Genomic DNA, 26,678 nt, shown 5'->3' with positions numbered 1-26,678 from the left:
GCACCAGCCATGTTCACTGTATATTTTCTTCAAAGATGCAGATCGCTCCTAGGAATGTCCCAGTGACACAAAATGCACCTGTGGCTTGGTGAACGGGATGTACACTGAGCCGTGGCAAGTTCTAAGATATCCCCACGGACACCGTCTCCTTTGCTCTTACTAATGCCAATTGTCATGGTTCAGAGCCACCAACACCTGCCCTGTAAACAGGTCTGGACCACGAAGTTGGACACAAACAGAAGCTCTCGCACACCAGTTCTAGGCAACCGAGAGGAGGGTCACGCGTGTGTCTTAGGCATCACATGACTCAAATCAAAGAAGAACATGGCACCCCACAGGAAAGGGCATTGGAACCATAGAACGATGCAGAGCAATTTCCTTACTGGCATCTCCTCAGTGTAGAATATTTCACAAAAGTAATTTACAAAGGGCAAAGTTCTCAGCCACCGGCACCCCCGGGCTTGTGTATCACCCAGAGTTCTTGCGTGTTGCAGAGACAATACTTGACGGGGTCTTCTGTGAAGCTGCAAAGGACGATATCACGTCCTGAATTTCAGGCTAAAAATGAGGGTGGCTGGGAGTGAGTATGTGCTTTGACCGTCTGAGCTTCAGTTTCTGGGATTATTTCGAGAACTCAATTTAGCTGGAGTCAAACATGTCAATTTGTAACTTGCCTAAATAAGTCACCTGTCCCTAAGCTCGGGTCCTGAAGCATCATTCAACTCCATCGGCATTGTTTGCTGTACAAAGATACAAGCACACTTTTCTTTTTAAAACCTGGTCCAATGGCTCTCTGAAGCTGTCTTTAGTCTTCTAAAGAGTCTCTGGCCACCTACTGGATTTTTTCAGCTCGAGAGCTGGGCAGAAAAAGAGCAACTTACTGCCCTTGTTCAAAGGAAAGCGAGTTACAGACTAGAAGCTAGACAGACTTTATTATTCAGAACCCACGGGGATTTGCAAGAGAATAGCTCAGACACAGTCTGTTACTACCCTCCTCTCAAGGAAGAAGCCAATTATTTTCCCCTACCTAAAGAGTTTAGCAGGAGTGTGAACCGCAAAAGCTTCTGACATCTTTATCCCAGGCCCAAGGAAGGAAAAAAAAAAAGGTGACAAAATTCAAATACTTTTGCTTATTTTGCTAAGATACCAGGAGGAAAAAAGGTTTAAATGACTTGTCAGTTTTTTCACATATAGAAAAAAGATTACCAGCTACTTTCACTTTCTAACGAACAGCCCCAGTCCCCTCAATGAGTTCTCTGTTAAGGCATTTAACTTAAACTGAAGTCATTTTGATTAACAGAGAAAGAGATGGGGTTTTCTTTTAAATATTCTTTTTTTTTTTTTTTAAGCGTGAGCATTCTGTTAGATGTGACCCTTAAGATCAGAGAGCAAAGCTAGAAAAAAATAGAAGTTACGACTCATTCAGGAAGAACACACTGAAAGTGAAAGATTCATTGATGTCTCTAGCTCTCAGGCCGTGGTGGTGGAGAAGCAGGTTCAAGGTAAGAGCTGAGAAGGGCAGGGCTGAGGGGAAGTGGTGGTGTAGCTGGAGCGTGTGCTGGGAACCCATGTGCTGGTCCAGCACCCCTGCTCACGGCTGCATATCCCAGGGCCCCCACACTGCAATTTCTCAAAAACGGATCGAGGTTTGAGAGGTCCTGGTGGTTACAGACTGTGCCTCAGGGGCTGATCGCCAAGAGTTGGGCTGCCTCTCGGGAGAGGGCAGTGAGAACACACATGTGTGCGTGAGAAGATCTCAGGGCCTCCTGTGACCCATGTCTCCAGACTCACGACACTCATCTACGTAGGAGGAAGTGGGTTCGGAGAGCCGACGGGACTTGCAAAGGTCCAGAGCCACGTAAGCCTGGGACTTGGGTTCGGGACTCCTGATTCCCCAGCATCCAGTGTCTTCTCACTACTGGAAACCTGAAGACATCTGTGGGATGGTGGCCTGACAAGGCCACGTTGCCGCTGTGGGCAAGCAGCACCAGGGTCTGCGATGTCATCAGGAGGCGTGGCGCTGGTACAGATTGCCGGAACCCTGCCAAGCTCCCCAGTTGTCTGGCAGCAGGCCGTCTAAGAGGAAAAGCAAGCAGGGAAAGAGGGAAAAGCACCCACACGGCCAGCAAGCTGGGGTGCAAACCCACCCTTCCTCAGTCTGGGTGTCCCTTGGGGCCTTTCATCTGCCCTGGGCCTTGCCCTTGGCCCTGGTGACTCAAGGAGCCTGAAGCCACTCTATTCTCTTTCCCTTCCATGGATTTCCCCGCAGGCACGGTCTCCTTTGGTTTTACTGATGCCAGTTGTGGGGCGGGGGGGTTCAGAGCCACCAAAACCCGCCCTGTAAACAGGTCTGGACCACGAATTTGGATACAAACAGAAGCTCTCACGCGTACCAAGAGCCCTGACTCCATCTTGAGCCCAGGGATTTGCCTACACACTGTCTTCTGACCCTGGCCACGACCCTTGGAGGCAGAGATCGGCTCCCCTTTTGTAGAAGGGAAGTTCAGAGGGGTTAAGCTGCTCAAGGTCAGGGCAACCCTGTGTCACACCGAAGCACAGGCTTTACCTCTGCCGTTCCAGAAGTCACACCCGGGAGGGCCCCTCCGACCTGCCTGACCCCTACTTGAAATAAGGATGCTGACTCTCTTCGAAGAGGTGTGATTAAAACAGACCAACAAGTCTCACACTTTGTCCAGACAACTCTGAATGCTGCAGGCTGCTGACCACCACCCTCCGAGTCAGGGAGCGTCGCCTCGCCTCGACAACGGGAAGGAACAGAGCTGCTGCACTGCCAGGCGGGAGGGAAGCGCGTATGACCCGTTTCCTGAGATGGTAGAGAGGGAGGCCTTTACTCCTTCTCGGCCCAAAACTCACTCTGTCCTAAGTCTCCTCCCGGGGAACAGTTACTCCTGCTGTCCCCAAAGCGAAGCTGGGGAAGGGCCCTTATGTAACCCACGATCAAAAGAATGACAGATGGTAAGGAAGACTTTGGGTTGAAAGGGGGGAAAAAAAAAACCTGTTCTGAGCACAGACATGCTGTTTTTCTGCCTGCCCCACGCACGCACTGCATTTCACCGAGCTACCGGGACAAAGGTTAGCGAGCGGTCTGGAGGCTGGGTGCGAGCTGTTGCAAGCAGTTCGTGCTGCTAGGGCAGCCCCAGGAAGGAGGAACGGGAGATGTGGCACCCACGCCTGGAGAGAGCTCTGCTGGCCAGCTAACTACAGCAAGCAGTTTTTCCACCAAAGAAACCATCCGGAGGACACTGGTAAGACGGAGCAGAGCGTTTGGAACTCAGATGTATGACAACAGTCGCTGCTGTCAGCAGAGTCTACCATCACTGGCTCCCTCCTCGTGCTTCTGTGGCTGTACTTGCAACAGGGGTTTCAAAGAATAGAAAGACAGGGGTAGCGCTAATACAGAGCTCCAAAATCTGGCAAGTAGAGGCCCTCATTCCATCCCGAGAAGAAGATTAGTTGTGGGTATGCGTGGGTGCTCTCCATTTAGAAGGGACTGGTTTCCAGTTTCCGAGATTCTGGAAAGATTCCAGAGTTGTGCACAGGGTTTCGACTGCTTTCTGGAGGGGCTGATCCATGAAGCGGCCCTTACCCTGGGCTCTGATCGCAGGTCACCATGTCTTTCTGGGAAAGGTTGCAAGGGGGAGGGCAGGTAGTGCCTCAGCTTAGAGAAGGCACCCCTGGAACCAGAGAGTCCTACCATGGCAGTGGCCATGAAGACCCCAAGTGGCTGAGAATTACTGGCTTTGAATCTAAAGGGGCTCCTAGATGGGCCCACCGCACCCATTGGGCTCCTACGGACCCAGAAGGGTCCCCTCTAGGGGATGTGTCACAATAATCTAACTTGGCCAAGACAGAAGTGATTTGAAACCTTCACTGGCTGTGCCAGAAAGACGGTATAAAAGCACAGACCTCATCATGGTTATTTTATGGGTGGTCAGGACCCGGTGGGTGGGCTCTCCTGGTTAACCAAGGTTCCTCCACTGGTTGAAACTCCTTCGGCGATAACATCAGTCAGATTTACCTGACTGCTTTTGTGATGGAAGATTCCCAGCCTGGCTGTGAAGGTTTCTTCACCACCGCCCTCCCCACGTGTGTGCGAGAACATGGTTCAAAAGATACGCCGCCAACGGCAGGGCAAGACCCGCCCTTCACGGGGACCTGGGATTGCTCAAGGGCAAGTCCCTAGTTTCCTTAAAAGAGAAAGACTACCTACAGCAAAGAGGTTACACACACACAAATCCTGGTTCTCCCCCTTACTAGCTAACAACTTAGACAAATTATCTAGTCTCTCTGAGGTTCAGTTTCTTTGCCTATAAAGACCCACAATATTAGATACTATCCAGGATTGCTATAAAATGGGATGCCTGCAAGGACTCAGCCCAGAGCCTTGTGCACAGTGAACAGTGGCATTCATTCGCTCACAGGGCCACTTTCTACCAATTCCAGAGTCACAACGATACACCAACTGTATGTCTTGGTCTTTTATACACTGAAAACTGCTTCCTTAATGAGTCTGATTTCTTGACACTTTTCTTTAAAGATTTTATTTATTTGAGAGAGAGAGCAGGAGAAAGGGGAGGGGCAGGTTCGCAGTGAGGTTAGAGGAGCATTTCTTAGACCCTAGGGCCTACGCTGCCCTGTGTACCATTATTAGTGCATAGCAAAGTCTACAGTAAATGTCTAACATGGGGGTTCTCAAACTCTGGTTTCAGGACTCCTTTATTTTTTTTTATTTTTATATTTTTTAGATTTTATTTATTTATTTGATAGAGACACAGCGAGAGAGGGAACACAAGCAGGGAGAGTGAGAGAGGGAGAAGCAGGCCTCCCACAGAGCAGGGAGCCTGATGTGGGGCTCGATCCCAGGACCCTAGGATCATGACCTGAGCTGAAGGCAGATGCTTAGCGACTGAGCCACCCAGGCGCCCCTTCAGGACTCTTTTAAACACTTAAAATGACTGATGACCCCAAGGAGCTTTTGCTTATGTAGATGATATCTCTCAGGATGTTCCATATACGGAATTAAAACTAAGAATAAATTAAATGTATTATCTAAAAGAACAACAATAAAGCCATCACACATGAACACAAATAGCACACTTTTACGAAAAATAACTATATTTTCAAAACAAAATTTAATGAGAAGAGTACACTGCTTTACATTTTTGCAAATCTCTTTCAATGCCTGGCTTTACAGATGACTAGATTCTCTGCAGTCTGTGCACTACATACATCAAGCATCCTCTGGGTAGGTCCAGAAAGAAAAAACAGTAAAAAAAAAAAAAAAAAAAAAGATAAAGGAAAAAAAAAAGCAAATCCTATTGCCATAAAAATAGTTTTGACCAGGGCGCCTGGGTGGCTCAGTGTAGGTTAACCCTCTACCTTCAGCTCAGGTCATGATCTCAGGGTTCTGAGATCAAGCCCTGCATCAAGTTCTCTGCTCAGCGGGGAAGCTGCTTCCCCTTCTCTCTCTGCCTACTTGTGATCTCTCTCTGTCAAAAAAATACAATCTTTAAAAAAAAAAAAAATTAGTTTTGACCTCCTGGACCCATTGAAAAGATAATCAGGGATTCCCAGGGTTCTCTAAGCCAGACCTGGAGGCCCACTGCTTGACCAGTGATAACAAGAAAACACCATGTTTGCTTCTACTATTAGGGGTGTTTTTATTTTATGAACATCTGAATTTCAAACTTTAAAACCCAACCCCATTTTATTTTTTTTAAGATTTTTATTTATTTATTTGACAGAGATCACAAGTAGGCAGAGAGGCAGGCAGAGACAGAGGAAGGGAAACAGGCTTCCCGCTGAGCAGAGAGCCCAATGCGGGGCTCGATCCCAGGACTCTAGGATCATTACCTGAGCTGAAGGAAGAGGCTTTAACCCAGTGAGCCACCCAGGTGCCCCCCAACCCCATTTTAAATCATTTGTGTGTGTGTGTGTGTACACACATATATATGTATGTGTATATACACACATTGATTTGCATATATATATATATATATATTCATTGATTCAATTTAGCTGGAATCTGCTAGAGACTCTACCCAATATAAGACAAGGATGCATGCGCCTGTGTGTGTGTGTGTGTGTGTGTGCACATGTATGTGTGCACAAAATACAACTTTCCATGCAGGAAGGCTGCAAACCTACCATGTCAAAAACTGACCTCTTTATCCTACCCCAAATCTGCTCCTCATGGGAGAGGGTACTCCAATGTTTCCAATGAAGATATTTTGTACCTCCCCAAAGTCAAGCCCTTTAGGACCTATCCTTCAGATTGCAGTTTACTGGGAAAAGCCCACTTTGCTTCCCCTGACCTCACTTCCTAAAGAGCATGCTTCCTCCTTAGAGTCTTCTTTAGAAGAACAGTTGAAAATTCTTCTTCCCTATCCAGCCTAAACACAGAATTCCCATTCACCATGCCACTGCCTGATGGATTTAGAACCTTCATAAATGGATTTATCGGTTACATGTAATCAGCCTATATTAATTTTGATTGTATCACTGAAATACACTCAAGGATAGAATTTCATCAGTTGATGGTTATTTATAGAACAATTTTTACTAAATTAGGCATTGGCTTTGTGCCACCTGCATATGGCCAAGCAGAGGCAGAGCCCAAGACACAGCATTATAAATCAGATAATTTTCTCTATTACAGGGAATCCTACCACTTTCCATCCAGCTGTCTTTGCGAAGATCGACGGAAAGAAGGTCTTGGTGCCAAGAAAAAACTGTTTCTCCTGCGTAATTGGTTTGGTTTCTTATTATAAGCACCCTCTAAATCTTATTACTAATCATTTCCCTTATTTGTTTCGACCGTTAGGCAGCTCAAAGCCAACTTTGAACCCCACAACTAACAAGTGATCTGGGTTTCAGGACACAACGTGTACATTTCTACTTCAGCTTTGATTCACTTACTTATTTTATTCAGCTTTGATTCACTTACTTATTTTATTTTTATTTTTTAAGAGTTTAGATGCATTTCTTTTTTTTATATAGACTTTTTATTTATTCATTTGAGAGAGATAAAGAGACAGAGACAGAAAGAGCTCAAGCAAGGGGAGAGGCAGGGGGAGAGGGAGAAGCAGACTCCCTGGTGAGCTGGGAGCCTAAAGTGGGGTTCGATCCCAGGACCTAGCCATCATAACCTAAGCCAAAGGCAGACGCCTAACCATCTGAGCCAGACAGGCACCCCTCACATACTTACTTTAAGTACTGTCGTCCTATGTATATTTCCATAATCCCTTTTGAGGATAGAGTAGGGCATATAAGAATAAGTAAATGGGGTGAAACTTTAATCTACTTCAAGCCAAGATTCTGAGATGAGCCCTTGAAGAGAACTGGTCAAAGGCAGCTGTGGCCCATATTATCATGTACATTTCCAGAACCACAAGACCTGTTACTTAATGTTCCAAACTTTCCATTACCACTGGTCTAAATCACTTTGAGGGGGCTCATTTGCAGAAGCTGTCCTGGAATTAAGGACAGGAAGAAGAAGTGGGAACATATCAGGTCAGTTACATATATATTATCTTTTCTCTCCACAAATACCTATGAAATGTTATTAACAGTTGAGAAAATTGAGGCTCAAAAAGGTGAATTAATTTGCCTAATGTTACACGAATAGAAATGATGCAGCCAGATGATGAAACCAGGTCTGTAGTGTTCAAGAGCTCTGGGCTGTGTTCATTTTGTGAAAATTCAGGGAGTTATACATTTATGACGTGTATCCTTTTCTGTGTGGATGCTACACTTCAGTAGAATGTTAACCAGGAAAGAAAAAGGCCATGGGGTCTTCTGTCTCTCAGTGTAAGTCAATGTGACAAAATTCACATGGAGAAGAGGCATGGGCTGTGATGTTACTGCATTCACTGGTCAACACTGATGGCATTATTTTTTATGAATGAAACAGTAAATTTAATGAATGTATGAATCATGAGGTTTCTCCAACTATGCGCCATTGGTCAAAGACAATGTGTTCAGAGGGATGGTCTAAGGCACAGCCCATGCTAGTGTGTCCAAGGCCATGACAGTAAGGCAGGAAGTCTAAAATAGATGAAAAAGTCATAATGGTGATAACAATATGTATCTCTTCTTTGGTTCTCTTTTTGGTAGGCTTCCTTCTTCTCCATTGAAAACATGTACAAACACAATATCCGTAAGTGGGTTTTCCACTTTGCTGGATAAGAAGCTCTCCAGCAGGCCTGATAATATTTTAGAAGAGTCTCTCCTGTCACCTACCCTTGTATATTTAGAAATGTAAAATAACTTTATCACTAGCCTAAATAATACATAATAAGGATGGTAAATCTGCCTTTAAAAAGAAAGCCCTGGGGTGCCAGAGTGGCTCAGTGGGCTAAGTGTCAGACTCTTGGTTTCAGCTCAAGTCGGGATCTCAGGGTCATGCGATTGAGCCCTTTATCTGGCTCCCTGCTCAGCATGGAGTCTGCCTGAGGTTCTCTCTCCCTCTCCCTCTGACCCTCCCCCTGTTCCCGTGTTTTCTCTCTCTCTCTCAAATAAATAAATTAGTAAAATCTTAAAAAAAAAGAAAAAGAAAAAAAAAAGGAAAGCCTTACCATATGAATCATTTTGAGATTAAAATCCTTATGGCTTATCATGTCATGATTCAGCTTGATTACGGCTGTGCCAGCACAAAATCAGATGAAAAGGAAAGAAGAGGACTATGCTGTGTCAGGAACCAGGTTCTGGTCTTGCCAATAAACTAGTCACATTCAACAAGTCACTGAAAATGTAGGTTTCTCCTTCCCTTCTCAGGAAGATGGAGTAATGGAGCAAGATGATTTCTATAAGATTCCTTCATGACCAAACACTCCACAATTCTGAAGTGGCTGGGAAATAAGCATACTGGATTTCCACCTGCATATGTCATGTTAACAGACATTAACCATCTTCTCATGAAATTTATGGGGCCCAATGAGGGCACGGGAGGCCACCCCACTTCTGCAAGGCAGTGAGCAAAAGCTATGATGGTCCTTTAAAACACAGCCTGGGCTTCCTCTAGTCCCTAGACATCTGTTAATCCTGTATAGCCATGAACCTGGCCATGATAATAGCTGTGAAGGATTCTTACCTGACTCCAAGGCCAGCCAAGGACAGCAGAACCAGGGGACAAAATGAGGAGACTAAGCAAATGATGAATGACATTAGAAGCCATTGAAAAGATCTCTTCAAACCCCCGAGTGATCTTAGTGACTGGACTATCAGATGCATAGCATCTCTAGAAAACAGAAAAATCCTATTTATTTATGTAGTTGAAAGCAGAAAATCCAGTGGCTCAAAGCGAGGTTCTGGAGAGAGGTAGACATTATTTTCATGATCACAACAAGGACGGAGAGGCTGTCTGACTACAGGCAAGTTTCCTTAGGTCTCAAAGAGGGCTCTTGTAAGGAATAAATGGGAGAATACACCCCAAACCCTTGGCCTACAGCCTGATGCAAGGAGAGAGCTCTAGACTTCCTCTAACCCACCCTGAAATCCTCTTATCTCCTCACAGGCATCTGCTAAGAAGTCACTACTCTGCCTGGTACACCAGTTTCCTGTGCCTTCCTTTTGTAGAATCTTTACCCAAGCTCTGGGGACACTAAATGCCCAGTAAGGACTTGCTAAAGGAATTAATAACTTACAAGGCACATAACACAATACCAAGATACGATTATGATCCAAGTGGACACTCTGGGTCCACTTCTGCTGGAAACCAGTCCATTTTGTAATTAACAAAAGTCAGGACTTTGTTTTTAGGCTCCACAAAGACAAGGACCTTCTGCATCAGCTGTTCGACTCAGGGCAAGTTAGTTAACCTCTGAGTGCCTCAGTTTCCTCTTCCATAAAATGGGGCCAATAATAATTAATAGTAGTCTACTCACAGGGTGGAACGTGAAGTGCCTGACACACGGTGCTTACTAGGTGTTAGCTACATTGTATCAAACCTCCTGGGAATTTTTCCCGGCAGGTGATGTGTGAACAATGAAAACAAAAGCCCACCTGTTACCAGGTCCTGTGTGACTGTCAGTACCACCAGGGAATCTTCAAAAATATTCAAGTCCCTGCCTCCTCCCCCCCCTGTCTTATTCCCTTGGTGTAGGTCAGACCCAGGAATCTGAATTTTCAATAAATTCGTTGAGGGAGCCCCAGCAGATGGTCACTGAACTGGCAAATACTGGCTGGGACATGCAGAAGAAACCAGATCAAATGTTGGGTGATTCCCCTCTCCCTCCAAGAGACGGATTTATGGTTTGGGTAAAAACCATTAAGAATACATTGGTTTTTTCATTGGTTTCACTTTGAGTTTCTGCCTCCTGTGATGCAAAATGAAATCCTAGGGAGGCTCGCGGCATGGGTCCTCACCTCCCACGTGAGGTGTAGTCCCACATGACCAGAAAGCTTAGAACTGAAACACAAGTCAAGGGGAACCAATATATATTTATATGCATATAAATATATATTGGTTCCCACACTGGCTTCCTTTTTGCTTTTTTAAAAAACTTATAACTCGGGACACCTGGGTGGCTCAGTCAGTTAAGCCGCTGCCTTCGGCTCAGGTCATGATTCTGGGGTCCTGGGATCGAGTCCTGCATCGGGCTCCTTGCTCGGCGGGGAGCCTGCTTCTCTTTCCCCTTCTGCCTGCCACTCTGCCTGCTTGTGTGCGCACATACTCTCTCTCTCTGATAAATAAATAAAATCTTAAAAAAAAAAAAAAAAGCCTGGGGGCGCCTGGGTGGCTCAGTGGGTTAAAGCCTATGCTTTCAGCTCAGGTCATGATCCCAGGGTCCTGGGATCTAATCCCACATCGGGCTCTCTGCTCAGCAGGAAGTCGGCTTCCTCCTCTCTCTGCCTGCCTCTCTGTCTACTTGTGATCTCTGTCAAATAAGTTAAAAAAAAAATTAAAAAAAAAAAGTCTGTAACTCCACTGAGACATGTGTGACACACGGACAAATGGAAAAGAAACAATTTTAGTTGTTGCCCAGACCAAGCTTATTGAACAGTGGATTCAAGTCTATGTATGAAGTTGTAACGCTAATCTCATCTTTACAGTACTTAATTTAGGGAGCGATCAGAGCATTAGAAATAAAACATAACAGGGTCTCAGGCACACTGTGGTTGGTCTATAAGAAAGGATTAAAATAGGGTGCCTGGGTGGCTCAGTTGTTAAGTGTCTGCCTTCGGGTCAGGTTATGATTTCAGGGTCCTGGGATCGAGCCCCGCATCAGGCTCCCTGCTCAGAGGAGAGTCTGCTTCTCCCTCTGCCCCTCCCCCTGCTTGTGTTCCCTCTCTCACTGTGTCTCTCTGTCAGATAAATAAAAAAAATATTTTTAAAAAAGAAAAGAAAGGATTAAAATATAATGATCTCATAAATTTAAAAGAAACAATGGACAGAAAGCAACCTAATATACAGCTTAATGAACCAGACTGCCAAGCTCTCAGGCAGGTTTCAACAACAGAAGTCAATGGGATACAACAGTTTAAAATTATCCAAGATGGATCAAACGTTCAATCCCATGAGACCAGAGCAGTAATTGTGAGGGACAATTACCGAGAAGGAAGCATCCGTATTTCCTGCCTGCTCTAAGCAGTATCTACTAACAGTATAAGCACTTCATAAGTATTAATCAAAGATGACTATAATCAGCTCATAAAAGATACTAAATAAAGATATCATATTGTGTACCCTCCAAAAATCTTTAAAAATATCATTTATCACAGCACCAAAAATTTTAGCATTCCTAGGAATATATATCATTTATATTTCTCCAGGTATATGCAGCAATAAGTTTTATATAGGTTATATATAGTTTTACAAAGAAAATTATAAAACTTTTTGACATTGAAAAGGATATAAATAAACACAGAGCACTCAGTGTCTGTGCACTTACATAACGCTTACTATGTGCTTTACACATATTATATGCAACACATTTAATCATTTAATCCTCTAAGGGAGGTACTCTCACGATCCCTATTAATACATAAGGAAATGGAGGTCCATCAAGGTTAAGTACATTCGCCGGGGTGATGTGGCCAATGAAGAGCAAAGCCAGGATCTGAGCCCCAGGAAGTTGGACACCATCCTTTTAAAGACTCTGCATACTACCATTCAATAGGGTAGAGTCCCTACTGTAAACATGTCAGTTCCCCCCCAAACTGGTCCACAGATTCCATGCAGTCCCAACAAAACTCCGACAGGTCCTGTTAGGGACTCTGTGCTACTTCTAAAACTTATGTAGAAGGGCAAAAAGCCAAGAGGTGGAAGAACACGCCCTCCCAAACATCCTGATTCACTCTTGGCTGTGGTAATGAAGACAGTGTGGGGTTGGATCAAGCATTGGTCGAGACCAGTGGAATAGAATAGGGAAGGCAGAAACTGATTAACAAGGTCTGTTGCACAAATGGCCATTTGACATATGACACAGGTAGTATTAAGTCATGGTTGGACAACAAATACTCATTTAGACAAAAAATGAAAATATATCCCTATCTTACCTCATTTGCAAAGCCAGTTTCAGATAAATAAAATACAGTAAAACCACATGTGAAAGGCAAAATTACAAAGAATAAACGAGAGTATCTTCCTAAACTGAAGATAAGGAAGAATTTCTTAAACTAGATTCGAAAGTATCGACTGCAAAGAAATCAATCGTTAAACCCAACAATATTGAGATTAAAGAGTTTGTGTGCCACCAAAGGCATCATAAACAGAGGAAAAAGAAAAGTCACAGAGTGGTCAGATATTTGCAACACATATAATTGATGAAATATACCTATCAAAATATATAAAGGGGGGACGCCTGGGTGGCTCAGTCAGTTAAACGTCTGCCTTTGGCTCAGGTCCTGATCCCAGGGTCCTGGGACTGAGCCCCACTCTCGGCTCAGTGGGGAGTCTGCTTCTCCCTCTGACTCTTCTCCTGGCTTGTGCTCTCTCTCTCTCAAATAAATAAATAAAACATAATGTCTTTGAAAAATAAAATGATCTTTTAGGGGCAGCTGGGTGGCTCAGTTGGTTAAGTGACTGCCTTCGGCTCAGGTCATGTTCCTAGAGTCCCAGGATCGAGTCCTGCATCGCCAGGGATCCTGCTTCTCTCTCAGACTCTCCCCTTTCTCATGCCCTTTCTCTCTCTCTCTCTCTTATTCTCTCTCTCAAATAAATAAATAAAATCTTAAAAAAATAATAATTTAAAAAAATATAGAAAAGAAGCCTACCAGTCGGCAACAAATCAGGAAGAAGAAGACAATCTATAGGAAAATGGGCAAAAAGTTTAAAACACTAGAGAAAAAAGGATATCCAAATGGCCAATAGACCTTATGGACCAGGGAAAAGCAGATTAAAACCACAATGAGGCCTCATTTCATATTCACTGGCTTGGCAAAAATTCAAAAGTCTGGTGATGCCAAGTTCTGGCGAAGATGTCGAGCAACGAGAACTCTCGTTCACTGTTACAGGGAGTGTAAACTGGAGCCAACACTCTTGGAAAAGAGTTTGGAATTACAGTGTAACGTTAAAAATACAAACACCCTACCACCCAACAATCCACCTCTCCGTTGCACAACTGGATTACGGGATTTGCACACATACAAGAATGTTCTCAACAGCCTTTTTCATCGGACTCAGAAGCTGCAAGCAGTTCAAATGTCCGTCAACAGCAAAGTAGAGAAACGCAGCGTCGTAGTACATAGGAACACTAAACGAGGAAAATGAACGAACCGCAGATCTAGACATCAACCGGCATCAACAATACGACAGACAAGCCTATTGTTAATAAAGTGAACAAGTAAAAAGTAATATATGTCCAACACTTGCAAAACTAAGTGATGACATTTAAAGAGACCTACATAATTGTAAACTTCCCGTGGGGTAAGTGGAAGGTGGTTTTGAAGTAGATTTTTAAAGATTTATTTATTTATTTGAGAGCAAGAGAGCACACCTACACGTGGGGTGAGGATGGGGAGAGTAGAGAGAGAGAATCTCAAGCAGACTCCCCACTAAGCGCAGAGCCCAAGTAGGGGCGATCTTCTATCTTTGGACCCTAAGATCGAGACCCTGAGATTATGACCTGAGCAGAAATCAAGAGCTGGATGCTTAAGTGGCTGAGCCACCCAGCTGCCCTTTGAAATAGATTTCTTTTTTCCTTTTTTTAAGATTTTATTTATTTATTTGACAGACAGATCACAAGGAGGCAGAGAGGCAGGCAGAAAGAGAGGAAGGGAAGCAGGCTCCCTGCCGAGCAGAGAGCCCGATGCGGGGCTCGATGCCAGGACCCTGAGATCATGACCTGAGCTGAAGGCAGAGGCTTAATCCACTGAGCCACCCAGGCGCCCCTTGAAGTCGATTTCTAAGGCAGTGCTGTATTCATCTGGACGGGGGTTATGGAAGCCACGTGTTCATTATTCTTTAAACCACATCTATCTACTCTCTACACTATTCTGCCTATATGCTGTATTTCATAATTTCTGATTATCCTCTTAAGAAAGCACAATTCATCTTCCTGAATTGGAGAGAGGTTTGCTTTTCAAAAAGAAAAGCACACCATGTACTTTCAAACAAAAACATTCAAAGATCTATTTCAGAAGATAATCCAGGGGAGACAGAAAAAGTGGTCAATTACACGGAACCCTAAATGAAAGCAACAACGAGGTCCCCCAAATCTGATTTTACTACCGTTTTTACACAAGTGAGAAGACGAAAGTCTGGTTATTCACCTGGACATTGGGTTGCATTATCCACTGGGGGTGGATTACCATAAAAATAATTAGAAAAGAGGTAAGAAATGCAGAGCAGAGCAAATCCTGGATTCTTGAGTCCCATTTCAAAGTCACGATCTAAGATTGATACACAGCAACATAACCATACTTTTCAACACTTCTTTTATATCTCTTCATCTTTTGCCTCCAAACAGAGTTATCAGTCCTTACCCAAACGTAAGACTTTCCACTCTGACCGCAACCAAGTACAGAGCTATACAGAAAGTACAATATAGGGGCTCCTGGGTGGCTCAGTCGGTTAAGCATCTGCCTTGGGTTTGAATTGTGATTCTGGGGACCTGAGATTGAGCCCCATAGGGAGCTCCCTGCTCAGCCGAGAGCCTGCTTCTCCCTCTCCCTTTGCCTGCTTCTCTGCCTACTTGTGCTCTACCTCTCTGTCAAACAAATAAATAAAATCTTTAAAAAAAAAAAAAAAAAGAAAAGAAAAGAAAAAAAAAAAGAAAGTACAATATATTTCCCCGGATGTCTCAACTCACACTCTGACAGCAAATGGATTTCTCTCTGCCAGTGCTTTCTGAAAATGGCTCTGCATTTGTTTTTACTGGGAGATACTTAAATCCTACCCACTTGTTTAGCTGCAAGGATTGAAACAAAATGTTTGCTGGCAAAACAAACACTGGTTTTAAAAATTCTCCACTTGGGCTGCTGGATAAAACACTTGTTTACTGAAACAAATGTTTTATTTGGAAAACGCCTGCCAGTGTGGACACTTTCCAAAAAATACACCATGATGTGCTAGGATTGCTAGCATGGTGATGTCTCACCCTGGACCGAGGCTGGCGTTTTGGGGTAACTTCACAAAGGTTACCCTCAGAGAAGAGAACCACAATGGGAAAAGCCAATCTGTTAAAAAACAAAACAAAAGAAGAAAAAAAAAAAAAACCCTAAGGCCTAAAATGCTCTTGGGTCATTATATAGGCCTCAAAGTTAATCTCTTTATAATCAAGGTTTATGAATGAAATAATAAAATAATAATAATGATGATGAAGATGATGATGATGATCATGGAGCCAAGCCTCTCCTTTAGATTTATTCTATGCCTTCTGGCTCTCCTATGTGACTGGGCATTAAAGACCTTTTCTTTTCTTTTTTTTAATTTTATTTCTTTATTTGATAGAGAGAGAGTTAGCGAGAGGAACATAAGCAGGGGGAGCGGAAGAGGGAGAAGAAGGCTCCCCACTGAGGAGGGAGCCCGTCCCATGTGGGGCTTGATCCCAGAACCCTGGGATCATGACCCGAGCCAAAGGCAGAGACGCTTAACGACTGAGTCACCCAGATGCCCCTGAAAGACCATTTCTATCTCTTAATAAGATACACTAAAATCATGAAAGGCACTTGTTGGGATGGCACCGGGTGTCTCGTTAAATTTAGTGACTGTAAACACAATATAATTTAGTGTCGAATCATTAAATGATACACCTGCAACTAATATTCCATTGTACATGAACTACCTGGGGTTTAAATAGAAACTTAAAAAAAAATGCCATTATTAACCACAAAATACAATTGAACATGAGGCATGTCTAACCTGAAACCCATCTAAGGAGATTTACTTTCTTAGATAACAGGGGAACATCCTGAAGGATAGCCCTGGGACCCTGTGGTTGCTTTCCTAGGAAGTCTCCAATAAACACATCACTTTTAACCAAGTAAGACTCTCACTGATAAAAGCTGGAGAATTTTTATCAGTAGTTTCCTGCTAATGTCAGGCAATAGGAAATAAAGCAGATCATTATTATAGACAATAATAATGGTCTCCAAACTGTTTAAAAGTACATCTCCCATCTTTAAAACACAGATTGCCTATATCCAAGTATATGCATGTTGTATGTATCATCTACACACAGCTATTAGACATCATAGATCATACACAAGAATGGACCATGCAGAGGACTTAACAGACATTTCTTCAGAGAAGACGTACAGCTGACCGATGAGCACAGAAGATGCTAAACATTCTTAGTCACCAGGGAAATGAAAATCAAAGCCACAAGATACCACTTCACATCTACTAGGATGGCTATAATATGGAAAAAAAAGGGGGGGGGGCTGCAAAGAGGTGGAGACTAGGACCCTCCTATGTTGTTGGTGGGAAAGCGAAATTGGCGCAGCCACTGTGGAAAACAGCCCGGTGGTTCCTCAAACCATGTCAAGCCTGGAGTTAACACATGAGTAATTCTACTCCGAGGTCTCTACCCAAAAGAACTGAAAACAGAGATCTGAACTGATACTTGTACGCCCATGTTCAGAGCAGCATTATTCAACATAGCCCAAGTGTGGAAACAACACAGATGTCCATCCACAGACGGATAAACAGAATGTGGTCTGTCTAGGTACGACAGTGGAATATGACTCAGCCGTCAAAAGGAATGAAGAATGATAACGTGCTACAACACAGATAGACTCTGAAAATATAAGCCAGACCCAAAAGGACACACAGCTCCCCCCCTTATCTGTGGGGGATGCATTCCAAGAACCCCAGTGGATGCCTAAGACCACAGACAGCATCGAACCCTATATATACTATGTTTTTCCTATTCATGCATATGTATGATCAAGTTTAATTTATAAATTAGACAAAGTAAGAATTAACAGTACTAAAAAAAAATAGAACTGAAACAATATTCTGCAATAAAAGTTACGTGAATGTGGTCACTCTCTCAAAATACCTTCTTAGGCTCTACGCACCCTGCTTCCTCTTGCATTGGTATGAGATGATAAAATGCCTGCGTAATGGGAGGAAGTGAGGTGTGTGACGTAGGCGCCGTCATGCAGTGTTCGGCGGCTACTGACCTTCTGAGGATACCTCCAAACGAGGCTCTGTTTGCTTCTGGACCCTGCTTCACCGCGGATAACTGGAGGCTCAGAAAGTGAAACCCTGGGTGAGGGGAGGACTGCCATATAAGGACACAAAATATCTAGAATGGCCATAAAAGACAGAAAGTAGAGTAGAGGGTGAACGAGACTTAGGAAGTGACCGCCTAATGGCTACCGGGTTTCTCTTTGGGGTGATGAATAATTCTGGAAATGGACAGTGGTGATGGTCCATCACCATAGCAAGGCGAATGTAATTCATGCCACTGAGCTGTACACTTAGGAAGAGTTACAACAGCACATTTTATGCAACATCTATTTTAGCACAATTTTAACAAACTGAAAAACATCAGGCGAGCTGAAAACTACAATAGAGGTTTGAATATTTTCTTCTCACATTCTCTGCACCCAGTGGGGCCTGGTGGCAAGTGGGGGTGGGGGGCCTCCAAAGTCAAACCCAGAATTAGTGAAATGGATTGGGTATGGGGTAGAGGAAATATTGGGGAGATAATAGGGTCTGAGTTTTGGTAATGACTAAAACTCAGAAAGAATTTTATTTTTCATCCCAAAGGAATGAGGACGCCTGTCTGTAACCTTTGCCTAGAACTGAATACAGATCATCTCCGAATTCCTGCCCTACCTCACACCACAGACCCGGATATCTAAATCCCCGGAAAAGCACCAGGAAAACCCTCTTCGCTTCTACTACAAAGTGTTCCTTAGAATGCCAGCTTACTCCCTGCAAGGGCCGAGGTACTGCCTTACAAAACAGACCGTGCGCTTTTTCAGTCATTTTATGGTCTGAGGTAAGACCCAAGTCCAACTTAAAATACTCCTCTTCAAAGCTGTTTTCAAAGTCATTTTCATCACTTCCCCCCCCCCCCCTTGGGCTCACAAGCATCAATCACAGGGAAAAGTGACAGGAAACAGTAAAAAGATTAACAGCTCAACATCCAGAAGCACCCATAGGCCTGTGCGGAAAGTGTCAAATAGGAGGCTGGCCGAGGACCAAGATAATCAGAAGTAAAATACACATGAGTTTGAGGGCTAGGCTGACATTTCAGGAGGCAGAAGGCTCTGTTAAACACAGAAATGACAAAGCAAAGGGGCACGGCCATTGAACAAAATATTTCCATATGAACACGCAGTATAGAAATTTCCAGCATTTACCATCAAAGAATTGCACTGTAAAATAGGCTCATGTACATTGTGGGATTGTTCAGTCTTAAAAGCTGGAGTATTTTTCTAGTAAAATGTAAGAATTCAGCCTTAAGAGAAAAGTTGGGGTGCCTGGGTGGTTCAGTCAGTTAAGCATCTGCCTTTGGCTCAGATCATGAACCCAGGGTTCTGGAATCGAGTCCAGTATCAGGCTCCCTGCTAAGCAGAGAGTCTGCTTCTCCCTCTCCTTCTCTTCCCCATGCCCATGCGCTCTCTCTTTCTCTCAAAAAAATAAATGAAATCTTTTTTAAAAATAAAAAATAAAAGTCAAAATTGAAATACGTGAGACTTTCAGGACCACCTGAGCTTGCATCTATAAGATCTGTGATGCGGCGATATGAATTTCTTTTTGCAATTAGCTGAAACCCATGACTATGCTGTTTTGGGAAGGACAAACATCTCCTAAAACTGCAATACACAGCAATTGATATGCGATGTCTGAGGGCTGAGTCGCTTAAGTGTCTGCCTTCTGCTCAGGTGACAATCCCAGAGGCCTGGGTTCCAGTCCCACATTGGGCTCCTTGCTCAGCTGGGAGGCTGCTTCTCTTTCTGCCTGCTGCTCTCTTCCTCTCTGACAAATAAATAAATTAAATCTTTAAAAAAAAAAAAAAGAAAAGAAAAAACCCAGTTGATTCAAATACCTATATAAAGTCTGCTTCTAAACAGAATTCAGTGAATTAAACTGGGTGCACATGTGTGTGCGTGCCCTGCACACAGGATTGTGAAGACATAGGTATTCCAAGTTCTTGGTGAAATTCTAAACTGCCTATGCCTGGTAGAGCTATCAATGGAAATGCTTCCACTAGTGATTAAGTTCCTACCACGAAATCTTGGCTATTAAATTATGAGTCCTCCAAACTAAGAGACATATACAGATCATAAATATTCTAAATTAAAAGCATTCAGTTTTATGAAAACACTAACTCGAAAAGATATACGCACGCCTATATTTATTTTTAAATATTGTATTTATTCATTTAGAGAGTGAGTGAGAAAAAGAGAGAGCGCAGGTGCACACACGCAGGGGGGAGGGGCACAGGGAGGGGGAGAAGGAGAATCCAACACAGGCTCCATGAGAATGTTGGAGCCTGAGGAGGGGCTCCAACCCAGCATCCCAAGATCATGACCCGCGTCTCTATCAACAGTCTGATGCCTAACCAACTGAGCCATCCAGGGGCCTCTCACCACTATGTCTACCGCAGCATTATTTACAACACCCAAGTTATGGAAGCAACCCAAGTGTCCACTGATAGATGCACAGATAAAGAAGATGTGGTAGCTCGCATTGGTGGTTCAGTGGCAGAATTCTCAAGAAGATGCATTACATACATAAAATGGAATATTACTCCGCATAAAACAGAATGAGCTCTTTCCGTTTGCGACGACATGGACGGACCTAGAGGGTACCATGCTAATGATACTATGAGATAAGTCGGACAGGGAAAGAGAAATACCATTTGATTTTACATCTGTGTGAAATGAAACAAATGAGCAAACAAACAGAAACAGAATAATGAATCCGGAGAACAAACTGATGGTTGGGGGAGGGGATGGTGACCCAAAAAGGTAGATGGGATTAAAAGGTTAAAAACTTCCAGTTATTTAAAAAAAAAAAAAAAGTCAGGGCAAGAAAGAGTACAGAATGAGGAACATAGTCAATAACACTGTAATAATGAAAATAATAATATTGTAATAATGTGGCATGGTGACAGATGATAATTACACTTTCCACAATGAGCATAGTATGCGGTACAGAACTGTCTGATCACTATGTTGTACACCTGAAACAAATATAATACTGTATGTCAACTATATTTCGATTTTTTAAATGTTTTTTAAAAAGGTGTTCCATTTTAGTTCCAACACTGATATTGTTTCAAAACTCTTTTCTAAGGGCCTTCTCACATGCTATATTAAAAAAAAGTGGCCAGACTGGTTTTAACACATCTTCTCAGGACTGATAAGCAAAAGTTGACTAAAGCCGTCTTGAATAAGATAAACTCTGAACGATTCTATAAGTTTTCTCAAAGTTGGCAGCACTTTTTAAATGGGTTGTTCGAGAAGCTATAAATTTCCAAAGCCACGAGAGATAAGCGAAGGCATTTCTCCTTTGGTAGAACATGAACACACCATTCTCTGTGACTGCAGCTGACATCCTGTTGGAGTGACTGGCTCCAAACCTGTTTTGTGGGTATTCTGAATGACTGAGTGCAAACAGTAAAGGGTTGTGAAAATAAATTTTCTAATGTTAAAAAAAAAAAAAAGTGAACTGTAATAGATTTTGGTTGACCAAGAACTCTGACAAACAGCAACAATGCCTCCAATCTTTCTTGCAAATCTTACTCGACTATTTAACCTTAGAAGTTGTTTTATTTGTTCCGTGATGCTTTACCTGATATTAAGTTCACAGGTCCTTGCTCATTTTGAATTTTTTTTGGTTGTTGATAGCTCTATTTTCATAAATCTGTAAGATTTCACTAGAAAAAATAGGATAACGGTGGCAAATATGACCTACCCCTCCGTGTCCATCGAGAGAATATTTCCACAGAGTATACAAAAATAAACTCTGGAAACTCTAGGCAAGTGTGTAAATCAAATTCTCTAAGTTCATGTTTGACTGAACACCTTCTCTCCTATTCTTAGAGCTTCCAGAAAACTTTAAAATTGGTATCAAGGTGTTAGTACTATTTCTGGTATCTTAAAGAAACCTCAAGCATAAAATAGCCTTTTCCCTCCATACTAATTAACTTTGCCATTAGCTGCTGTGAAAAGCTGTCCCCAGGCAGGCCCACCCTACAAGCTCCTTCCCTCAGGAGAGTATTTGAAAGCTCTAAGCCAGCATTAATGCCATTCCCTCTCATTCATAGTTTTAGTGTGTAACCTAGGATTCATTTCCTGACATTTTTGGAATAGTTCCTCATACTGTAAATGAGTTAAAAAACCTAGATTCTAGTGCCTAGCAACGTGAATGTACTTCACAGTACTAAATGTACACTTAAAAAAGTGTAAAGACGGTATATTTAATGCGATGTGTATTTTACCACAGTTTCAAAAAGAAAGGAAGAAAGAAAAAAAGAAAGGAAGAAAGGAAGAAAAGCCAAACCTAGATTTTATCATCTTTTACTGTTCTTCAGTGGGGATTTAAAAAAAAAAAAAAGAAAAAGCTCAACAATAAAAAACCACCCTTGGCCTCAATAGTTAGAAACCTAGAAAAATGGACAGTTCAATCTCTCTTTGGGGAGGGGGGAGACGATGCTGCCGGCCCAGCCTCCCCCAACCACTTTAATCCTTAGTTTCTGCCTGTTAGTCCCACAGGCCATAACATCAGATGGTCGATTTGTCTCCTGATCGTTTAAAAACGAGAAAAGAAAAGGAAGGGCAAATGATAATTTGTAGCCAGATAATAATTTGTAGCATCAGGTTAACTGAATGTTGGCAGTGATGGAATGTTTGCTACTGTTCAACAGGACAGACGTTTGTTTTTCTGACAAGACAGAAAGAAACAGAGCCTTGGGTAGACAGGTGTTCTTTGAAAATGGTGTTCATAGTCGTCGCCTTTTAGAAAACCAGCCCTGGATTTCTGACTGCTCCTTTCTAAACTGGAGGACCTGTGGTGTGTAGAGCCGACAGCTTCTCCCTGCCTTACCTCTGCCTCTTCCCTTGGAAAGGATCAGCCAAATAGTCTCCTCCTGAGAAAACTGCCAAATACCACACCCTGGGTCTGTGCCTCCAAAGGTACAGGAAGTGGTCTGCCCAGGGCCTGGCTTATTGCATCATCTCCCGCAGGCTTGATGGACGAACTGTGAGTCACTCAGCACCCTGCACCGCAGGTCAACCCAAATCCCCTTCCTACCTAGCAGGGCAGAGGACTTCTGACACATCCATCCCCGCTTCCAACCAGTGCTAAATTTGGAAAGCAGCAGGTCATCTGGATAAAAACAACTTCCAGCCCTGCCTATCAATGACTGTCCATTAGAAACAAAAGCAAAAGGACAGGCTGAAATGGACACGGGCAAAGGAAGAACTCTTGCTCTCACCCAAGGGCAGACAGGAGGCTGGGGAAGGTCTCAGAACCGGTAGAATGAACTGGCTAAGGCACTGTTTCCCCCAAGGGAACCCATACCAGAGTGGCCTGGAAAGCTTATTAAGAATAGGGAGTTGGGGGGTCAGGAGATGGTGATTCCGTGCCGTGGGGTGGGACCTGGAATCTCATGAGCCAGGTTCAAGAGCCGTGCAGGGAAACCACTTGGTCTGGAACAGGGCTGGGTCAGTACACGGGCTCTAATGACAGCCCCGGGAATGACCACTTTGTTGTGCTTTATGAGGAAGGAGGAGAATTTTGAAAAAACATATATATGTCTTTGTATTTTTTTTATACACATATAAATACTAATTGGGAATGTTCCCTCACACTGGTCCTTTTGCCACCAAGTTCAAGTTCATTCCACACCTCTGGCCAATGATCACTTCTTCTAAGCAGGTGACTCACATCTCCACCTCCAGCCAAGACTCATCCGGTTTCCCTTACCCCAGCTGCCAATCACAGCTTCAGATTCCATTTCTCAGATCAGCTCTTCAATTTACCTTGGATACTGGCCTCCTGTTCCCATTTCTGCTCATAGTGCCACCTTCTCACAGCTTCTAGATTTAAATTCTTATCCACTGCCCTCCACATCCTCATACTATAAAATATTACCAGTTTTCCTTTTAGAACAACTCACAAAGCATTGCCTTCTAGCAATCACTTCTATCAATACTGTATGTGACCAGTCTCCCTTGGATCCCTTCAATAGGTCCTCTCAGTCCCTACACCCCCACTCCAATCTAACTCACAAGATTAACCCCCAAATGCAATGGTGACCATGCATTTCCCTTACTCAAAATCATGTCATAATTCCCTCTTACCTGCAGATAAAGTCCTTCCGCCAACCTTGGACAGGCACTCATGGTCCCTAACTGGTTTGTCCCTAACCTACCAGTCAAATGACAGATTTCATGTTTGATCCATCTCCTGCAACAAAGCTGATTGATTGAAATTCCCCTAATGTGCCCTGTGACTTCCTGCCTCTCGGCCTATCTAATTTCTACCACTTTTTCTTCCTAGCTATAAAAATCGTCTACATCCTTGAAGGCCTAAGTTCAAGTTCTACCAACTCCCTCTGGAGAACTTCCTGATGGCTGCCCTGACAGCAAACCTTCTCAGAACACACCCAGCACCGGGCAACATCTGAGCCCTTCCCAAGGAAGGGTGTGACCTCTCCCTTTCACAGTCCCTCACACCCTCTGCTCTCTGACCCTTTAAGATTGACTTCTCACAGATAGTCAATCACACACTGGCTGTCTGGATTGCCAGACATCTCCCTAAAAAGAGCAAACCTTCATTCTTACAGAGAGAAGCAACTTAGGTTCACCACTAACATCTTAGAGAATAAATAGAAAAAGAAAAAGATGTTTGGTTTTTTTTAAAGAAGTTATTTATTTAGTTGACAAAGGGAGAGAGAGCACAAGCAGGAGAGCAGCAGAGGGAGAGGGAGAAGGAAACCAGGCTCCTTAACAAAGTGACAAAATATAAGATCATTAAAGTATTCATTTTTTTTTCAAGTTTCCAGAAAACGTCGTGTAATTCTGCCCTTTACATTCAGAATTGGAAGAGAATTCCATGTAAGGGATTTGCCAGATTCCAATGCAGTTGGTCTACAGTTTAGGCCACCTCTTTAAGTGAGAACGAAGACTTTCACCAGTTGAACTGAAGAGCCTCTGTGTAGAAAGTCATGTGAGAAGTCCAAGTCTCTCAACCCAAAGCAGACCAGCTATTATTAATGATTATTATTCCCATTTAACTGGCAAGACATCTCAGTGAAGTCTAAAAAAAAAAGTAACCTGGGATGGTTAGATGTCCAGCAGAGTTTTCACTACAAAATAACCTCTTCTTTTACATATTCAGAATATGATTCGATTTACAAAAATTACCAGTTTTTGCTTTCTATGAACACACACTCTTTAATGCAGAGTACATCTCAATTTAGGTTACTTTATCTAGGGTTGCCTTGGAAACAGAAATTTACACTAATTCCTAAGTCAGCTTTTCAGGTAACTCTTAAGATCTCTTTAGAGGGTAACACACCCCCATTTCGCTTCTGAATAAAACTCCAAGCAGGTGCACATTTCTTCTGGGTTTGTGACATTATGGTTTATGGTGCTTTGGGCCTTGCTTCTACAGCCCTGTCCCATCTTCTGGGACTAAGGTCCCCCGAACAAAACCAGAAGGAAAAATAGGACAAAACTCAGGAAGGGTGCTCAAGCAGAGCTTCGAGCTCTAAGCCTTCCTTTTGCTGTCTCTTCTGTTATTAAGATTTTTTTTTTCCTTGACTCTGCTTCTGTCACCAGCATTCAAACCCAAAGCCCATCACTTTTAAATCTGGATTCCTCCCTCCCCTAATCACATGCTTGGAGTGTGAGGTGCCCTGGTGGTGCTCAGGAGGGAACTAACTGGGCTGCTCTCACTGCTTCTGCTTTGAGAAGGGCTGGGTTTTGGGGGGGTTTTCTTCTTCTTCTCCTTTTAATAAAGGCCTTTTCATGTTTGCTTCTCCAGCCTTCTCCAAATACAAAACTGTCACTGTCCTCTAGTCCTTCCAAACTCTAGGGTATCAGCTTCAAACCTTTGTATCAACTAAGTCAGCGTTTGTTAAGAATTTTGGGAAATTTATGGCAGCCGGGGCGTCTACATCTGGGAAACTCCAACTCTAAGGCAAAAACGTCTAATTTATGTTCTCTGCAACAGTAAAAAAACAAACATGAAACAGGGCAAAAGCCCACCTCCTCCCCAGCTTTCATGTCTTGGTTCAGTAATGAGAAAAGTTAATCCATCCCCCAAGCACCGCCCCAGCCTCCTCGTCCTGGTCAGGCTCACCTAGAACATTCATTGCATCATTGCATCCAAGCCAAACTCGGTTACTGAGGCAACTAACTTTTTCTTCCCAAAGGGTCACCGGGAAACACATCCCCCGGGATCCCCTGGTAACCGTCCACTGATAATGCTGGGGAACCACAACAGCAAAAGACTCGCTTTCCAAGGCTGGCGCTGGCCGCCTCTGCCGGCAACGGGGCGGGGGGGGGGGGGGGGGGTTCTGCGTGGGGGTGCGCAGCGTCCAGTTACATTCCTGACCCACTTTCGCATCCCTCCCTCCCCCTCCGGCTCCTCCTCCTCCTCCCGGGCAGGCCGCGAGGGCACCGGCGCTCGGTAGAGTCGCCCTCGAGCCCTCCCTAAGCCGGCGCGGGCGGGGTGCACCCGGCGTCGGGCTCTGCGGGGGACCCGGAGGGAGCCCGCCCCCGCCCCCACCCCTGGCTTCCCCCGCTCGGCCCCTCCCTGGTCACATGGGCTCGCGAGCACCTGTTGGCGACCTTAGCCCCCCAGCGGAGCCCCTTCCGCTGCCCCCGGCGAAGCCCACTTCGGGAGGGGATGCGAACGCTGACCCGGCACGTTCCGCAAGCCCCGCCCGGGTAGACGAGGACGCGGGGGCTGGTGGGCGACGCCTTCCCGGCCGCTCAGTTTTGCAGAGTGCAAAGCCCCACGGCCGCGAGGCGACTGGGTGGAGGGAAGCCTTCTCCCCGCCCCGGCCCCCCCACCCCTGGCCGAGCGGGGAGGTGGGGTGCACCCGCCCCCCCGACCGACTCCGCTGGAAACCTGGGCTCTCCGCGGGCGCCGGGAGGGGATGCTGCCGAGTCCGGGCCGGGGCCGCAGGGGCGAGGGCAGGTAGCGGGTGGTGACGGGTGGGTGTGTGTTCCGAGCCGCCGAGTCCAGGAAGGGGGCGGGAAGCTGCCGTCTCAGCTGCAACTTCTGAGCGTGCAAA

The 26,678-nt window shown here is 44.2% G+C and overlaps 1 protein-coding gene and 1 long non-coding RNA gene across 3 annotated transcripts in view; one reads left to right on the top strand and one right to left on the bottom strand.

Moving 5' to 3' along the window:
• The window catches only part of RREB1 (ras responsive element binding protein 1), a 173,869-nt gene extending 147,191 nt beyond the window's left edge, over positions 1–26,678 (bottom strand). For both annotated transcript variants that reach the window (XM_082729798.1, XM_082729803.1), the window contains exon 1: positions 26,513–26,678. The gene's annotated coding sequence lies outside the window, so the exon portion shown is untranslated. The remainder of the gene's footprint in view (positions 1–26,512) is intronic.
• Positions 1,481–6,769, top strand: LOC309865426. The gene is made up of 2 exons (XR_014312085.1): positions 1,481–3,266; positions 6,680–6,769. It is a non-coding gene; the product is annotated as an uncharacterized lncRNA (long non-coding RNA).

This window comes from Mustela nivalis (genome assembly GCF_964662115.1).
Source record: "Mustela nivalis genome assembly, chromosome: 5".
Classification (NCBI taxonomy): domain Eukaryota; kingdom Metazoa; phylum Chordata; class Mammalia; order Carnivora; family Mustelidae; genus Mustela; species Mustela nivalis.
This window is presented reverse-complemented; position numbering and strand designations above follow the sequence as displayed.